Genomic DNA, 6,921 nt, shown 5'->3' on the forward strand with positions numbered 1-6,921 from the left:
ATATTTGTGCTATTTTATTTGTTTATTTATTTATTTATTTTTACTAATAATTCTGAATAGTGACAAAAAAGAAACGACTCCCACGCATTATTTGTCATTTTTACTGCGAATTACTTTCACTGTATTCTCTTTCTGTTATGAAGTGCATGCATCGAGAAGAGTGCTCAAGGCCGGTCTCCTTGTGCCAAACTTGTGTAGGTGAGATAACGAAAAATAAAATGATTTGTGGTTGACATAATATAGACGCGTGAATTACATGAACTATAAGCGAATGTTTAGAAATGATTGCACGCAGTTATCTCTTGTTTTAGACATACAGCACGTCACCTAGATGGAGAAATAATTCGTGACGTTATGATAGGATATTATCAAACGAAAGACAGCGCCACTCTTACTTAGAATTATGAACTGCAGAATCCTGTGACACACGAAACAATCAAAGTATCCCATCGTTTTTGGTCTGAAGCAAAACCCACACCGTCCTTTCATATTATTTTTTTATTTTTTATTTTTTTTATTCCTTCGAAATGAGGCTTCATAATTTGCGTATTCATTATTTTGCGGACTGTTATCCTCATCTTTATAGTTGTTTTTGTTTCACCACATCTTCATAGTTGCTTTTGTTTCTAGTCCCGCGGCGCAGTGGATAGAGGCGAGGAGTCTCTAAGGTTCCAGGTGAGCATTGTCTAAAGATAGCGGTTTCAATCCTACCCAAGCAACCCATAGGATTTGTTGGCCAAAACATGGTGAGACAACAAAAACTATGCAAGACAGTAATTACTGGGGATACCCTGCGATGACCTCCATTATTTGCTTCCAGATCATTTTTTAGTCTTCTTCTTCTTCTTCTTCTTCTTCTTCTTCTTTCCACCAGATGCTGATTGTGCGACGTCAATTTTTTACTTCCATATAGCAGAGTGGACAAGATGTTACTGTTATAAAATCTCAATTTTGATCTAGGTGTGATTTTTTGTTTGTTTTTGTTTTTCCATACAAAATAATTTGGGGCAACTCAAGACAAACGCGTTCGTAGTATTAGAAATTAAAATGTGCCATGAACGTTCCTGAGTGAAAGAATTGTTTCTGTGTAAAGATAACTCGTTTACATATGTTTGTTTCGGCTGGTGCTGTGTGCGTTTACGTGTCTGTAAATGGAATAGGCGTAGGAGATATTTAAGCGTCTATTATCATGCCTATTTCTTGTTAGCAGGAGAATGTATGTATAGACTAATGTGTACGTGAGTTCGGTGAGCTGTACGTGTGGGCTTCGCCGAGTGTTGCGATTATAAATCTGTGAAAAAGTCTCGTTATGTGGATGGTGCTACCGAGGGAGAGCCTTAACTTCAGATGCGCTAGGTAGGATTACGTCATGCGCACGCCTGCTGTATTTAGAAGGAAAAAGAAAAAAAAGAAAGCTTGTGTTTGAAGTTATCTACTACACATAACAAATCAGAACTGAATTTTCTTGTTTGGATTAGTTGAAAAAATTGCTGGCTTGAGCTTTTGATTTTAGAGTTGATAAATATATAACCCTACGGGCTGCGTCGCCCGTCGCAGGGAGCAGAGTTGGGCCGCACCGGCTTGGGGTTATATTTTTAAAAATAAAATAAAATTAAAAAAAAAAAACTTGTCAAATAAAATTCAATAACTTTGCGTCTGGATCTTTCAAGTTTCCAATGACGTTTAATCTTCTTCAAAACGTTTACAAAAGCTTTTGAGAGCATTTAACTCTCCAACTCCTTGCGGATTAAAAGTCTTTAAACTGACGAACACTTATTCATAACTCCTTGCCGTGGCTTGGTCGTCTAGTTTTTATCTTTGTCCTCATCTTTTATTTGTCTAGTGATTAGGACCTTAATATCTATGCCAGACGCACGCTGGTTGCTGGAACTCATCGCTTTTCTACTTGAACACGCAATTCGTGCATAACCCTAAGTTCATGTGGCAGTTCTGCTCTCATGATGGCTGGTCGGTAACCCTACCACAAGGGTCCTTCGGCTGGTCGTCTGATGTTGGTCGTTGAGGAAGAAGTCCTCTTTCACAAGCAGGTGCGTCGCTCTCCTCTGCTGCATCTTGAAACATCGGTCTAGGGAAGAATTTATTTCACAACCACCAGGCAAACAACAAAAGAAATCACAAAGGCAGTCTTTTTACTAACATTAATTATTCAACCTTGTTACAGGTATAGTCTCAGTAAGGACATGAGCTATGAGCCTTTATAAGATTGGTAAATCAGACTGACTTCTGGGTGCAAGATTATAATGGTTTAAATTAAATTTTTTTCAGCCAGGCCGTTGGACATGATGTCCAACGGCCGGTTTGTAAACGAACTCTCCTCAGGAACGAATTCTCCCGAACTGGCCAAAAAAACACGCTTTTTTAATTATCTCTATAACATCTAGTTTATACCCCCTTTCTATTTGGGGGGTTTGTCTTTCTTTCTCTCTCTCCGTCTCTGCCTCTATCTGTCTGTCTATCTCTCTCTTTCTGTCTCTGTCTCTATTTATCTCTCTGTACCCTTTACCATCACTCGTGAGAAGGGTTTCCAAAGACCATATGTATAAGGTAGGATAAGTGAATCGGTCATCATAGTTAACCCTCTTTCCAACGTGATTTCACGGTCAATCCAATAATTAAAACCACTCGATAGTTTACCTAATTGGCTTGATTTTCTGGTGGCTCCTAAAATAAAACTCAAGTGGCAATTTCCACAGATTCACAATCTTCTTCATTTTATGATCCCAACTGAGGTCCAGCTTGCGGCGGGGGGGGGGCATTTAGATTATCTGTTAAGATTTATTCTTTTCATCATCATCATCATCATCATCATCATCATCATCACTGTTGCATCCAACAATGTGAAATCCCTCATCTCATGTCAAAAGGACCACCCAGAAACCTGATCGCTTCTTGTCGCAACAAACAAGACAACCTAACGTTGCCCGGTCCATAGTTCTTGGTTACAAATAATTACAATATTCGCTCCTGATTCGAGCAATGGAATCCTCCCTACCCCTCTGCCTAGACAATGGAATCCTCCCTACCCCTCTGCCTAGACAATGGAATCCCCCCTACCCCTCTGCCTAGACAATGAGTATAAACTATTCGTGGGCAGCAGAGGACCTGGAAAATAGCCATCAAAGTGAACTTAGCCTTCAATGGTAGAATTCTGATTAATTAGTCGTCTCGTACGACCTTGTTCATAACTGCTGTGCTTGAGGCCGTCATAGTTCGGGATGTGATTTAGGCAGGGAAAAAGTGTGTTCGACCCAATCAGGGTGAACGTTGTTGCTACAATAACAATGTTGGTGCATGGAAGCAGGAAATGTTTGACTGTCTGCGTCACATTTTGCGTGGCCGATGGACTATATCTGTTGTTCTCCACCAACACCGAAATTCGAACTCTTTACTGTCTTTCGGCTCGCAGCAACTTCTTCGATAGTACAGGCACATGACTCGTCGCCCAGAGGCAGAATTAATTCACAAGATAATCTTTCCTACATCCCTGCACGGCTGTCAGAAACGGATTGGTGTCCAGTTCAAGATTTGGGTAAGAATCATAAAGAATCATTAAGAATCATTAAGAAGGGTTTGGCTGAGTTCTCAGATCCACAGCTGGCCGATCTTCGGCGGTAAAATCGAAATTAGTCATCTTGTACGACTTTGCTACGACGTGCATGCGCTTCCATGGTTTGGAGTGTGATTCAGGCCTTGAAAACAACCAGCTCCACCTAACCAGGGTGGATGTTGTTGTAACAACAATAAAATAGTCGCATGTGAATAAATAAAGAAAAAAGAATATAACAAAAATTGACGTAGCCTGTTCTCTGCCACAAGATCGATCGGACATCAAACCTAAGCGCTCTACTGGTTCGTTTTCGTTGATACCAGACAAACGAAGAAGAAACATGTAATTAAATATATCATTTAATTATCTCCGTAATAATGAAGTTAAGGGGTTGTTTTTGGTTGAATGTGTCACTGTTTGTGTACGCTTTAATGTCCACATCGCTTGTCGAATCGTCACCAATTTTGGCAAAAAATATTCGGCATTGTCTAACATAGAATCGATTTAATTTTGGTATATCTAATTCAAAGTTCAAGATCATGAAAATGGCGATAACTGTGAGCTTTTCTTTTGTTTTTTGTTTTTTTTTTTCATCGTAAAGATTCGTTTCTTGATCCATATTTAATCAATGGTGTTCCATATCTTATATTACTTACCCATGAAAAATTCGACGACGGTCGAAATTCTGATCTAATTTTACCTTTCGATTTTTTTAAAGTACGCTATAGACATCTGTAACGTTTCACACGTTTGCACACGTAGATCCAACACGTTGTAGCAGAGTACGTCGCAAAGAAACATAAAACAAGTAATAACTTTACTTATGGTTAGCTTTCCCGAATCAAAACGTGATTCAGAACATGATTGTCTTCTTTCTCTCTCCCTCCTTCTCTCTCTCTCTCTCTCTCTCTCTCTCTCTCTTTATCGTGACGTCATTTCGCATTTCGTACGCAACTGCATGCGTGGGGCCGCACTCTATTACACATCTGATGTTCTTTGATAATCATAACTACCATACAAAGTGTTTAGTCTGATCAGAAAAATACATTTTATGTTTTCAACATTTATACGGCATAACTTAGGAAATACATTCTGCAATATGAAAAAGTGTGACCCAGATATGTCGTTGGTCTATCCTAACGTTGTCAGATGGAGGTATTTAATCTGACGATTGAGACATGTTCTTGTTTTCCTTATACTGAATGTGGGCGATTATTATCTTTGGTTGCTCGCTGGTAATGCATTATTTTATTTTTTTTTATTTATTATTTTTTGGATTCTTCGAGCTGAGGCTTAATAATTTGCGTATTCATTTTTTTGCGAACTATTTTGCTCATTTTCATAGTCGTTGTTATTTCGCTACATTTCGGGTCCTGTGGCGCAGTAGATAGAGGCGTTGATTCTCTAAGGTTCCAGATGAGCATTGTCTAAAGATAGCGGTTTCAATACTACCCAAGCAACTCAAAGGATTACTTGGCAAAAACGTGGTGAGACAACAAAAACTATGGAAGACAGTAATTACTGGCAATACAGTTTCAAGATTCAGCATTCCTATCCCATTGCAGTTAATCACCTGAAGAAGGCCAAAGGATGAGTTGACAGAAACGTAGTGAAGCAACGACAATTATGAAAATGAGAATAGCAGTCCGTAAAAGAATGAATGCTCACTGTAAGGCAATTTTGACGATAGTTAATACACGATTGATCGTATTCTGTAGTTGGGGAACTAAACGTTTGATGAAAGTTGTTTTTAGTCGCGTGCAAGCAACTCTATAAGTCACTCCGTCGGTCGGTCTGTCTGTCTGTCGATCTGTCCGTAACACTTTTGTGCTTCGCCTTTTTGCTTAAGATCAAAGGTCTGTTGTTAATAGATGCTGTTCTCAGTTTTTTTTCTAACTTGGTCAATGTAGGGGCAACCATTCATACCAATTGTCACTACCCAGCCCCCCTACTCCCCGAGGAGTTGGTCCCTATTTCCCCTTCACTCCTCGCATTAAAAATCGGCCTTGTGCCTAATTTGCTCGGTGGGGGAGCAAATAAATACCAACCCCACATATAAGACCTTGGTCACTGTAGGGGCAACCTTTCATACCAACTGTCACTATCCAGCTCCTCTACTCCCCGGGGATCTGGTCTCCATTTCCCCTTCACTCCTCACATTAAAAATTGGCCTTGTGTCTAATTTGCTCGGTTGGGTAGCAAATAAATACCCTTTTCTTGGCCTTTTGGCCAAGATCAAAGTGTAGTATCTGTTCTGGAAGATACTGCAAGCAAAGACCTATGTGGGGGCAACCCCACATATAAGACCAACCTGTGGCGTTCCCTGGAGTTTGAGTGACAAGTCTACCCAGATTTCCAGTACTTACTACCTCTTTCGATAATCTTTGCAAATTAGTTTGCATTATCACAATAACCATTTATCATTGATTTTTGGTTGGTATCGTCCATTAATCTTCACTGGAATTTGGATGTCACTAAGTTTCCCTAAGGTCTCAGTCCTTTCGCACTCATCCAGTGGAGGTCTTGTTAGTGCTTTCTCTCCTCGGTCTTTCCATTCTCCTTGACTCTCCTCGGCGTGTTATTATATAGAGTTTTTAAGATTCTAGTTCTATTTTTCATTGAAGCAACAACAAAAGTATCACCTTAACATGCAAAATCTGACAGCTAAACACATTTTCCATTGTTTAATTTCGGTGATTCGAGATTTTAATCTTCCAAACATGTTGTCCTTTCAAATATGTTTTAATATTATTTTCTTTGGAGCTGTCATTTCTTTTTAAGTCCATCCTCATGACTTGAACGTTTTTTGTTTTTTTTGTTTTTTGTTTGTTTGTTTTTTCAAAACTTTTGTTCGACATCGAACATTATTTAATCTCCATATTTGACTTTTTGTTCAACTATTGATATCATCGCAATTTTCAGTGAAGCGTGACTTTGCATACAGGATTATTAATGACGTCATGTACCAAAGGGATTTGTTACACTCACTGGCAGTGAGTTCTTTCCTTCTTCTTCTTCTTCTTCTTCTTTTCTTTTTCTTCTTTTTCTTTTGTTTTCTTCTTTTTTGTCTTTTGATTTTTCTTTCTTTATTTACTGCCTTTTTCCCATCGTTTTCCATTTGGCATAATGGTAAGAGTGTTCACTAATAGTCAGGGAGATCAGGGTTCAATCCTCGGTCTAGTCATACCACTTGATACCCCTTGCTAAACCCTCAACATTATAAAGAGAAAATGCGAAGGTCTACTTGTTTTCGGTTCCAAACAAGCCGAAAAAGAGTGGATAGTTTATCATTTAGCAAGGTTTGAGAGGATCTTACTAACACCGTTTTCCTTTTTTTTTTTTTTTGTCCCCCT

General features: G+C 39.0%; 1 pseudogene; it reads left to right on the forward strand.

The window, feature by feature from the left end:
• The first annotated feature begins 5,776 nt into the window (after positions 1 to 5,776).
• LOC145286700 (U2 spliceosomal RNA) lies at positions 5,777 to 5,935 on the forward strand (annotated as a pseudogene).
• The last annotated feature ends 986 nt before the right edge of the window (positions 5,936 to 6,921 follow it).

Source organism: Euprymna scolopes, chromosome 10 (assembly GCF_053919585.1).
Source record: "Euprymna scolopes isolate OS-2025 chromosome 10, ASM5391958v1, whole genome shotgun sequence".
NCBI lineage: Eukaryota > Metazoa > Mollusca > Cephalopoda > Sepiida > Sepiolidae > Euprymna > Euprymna scolopes.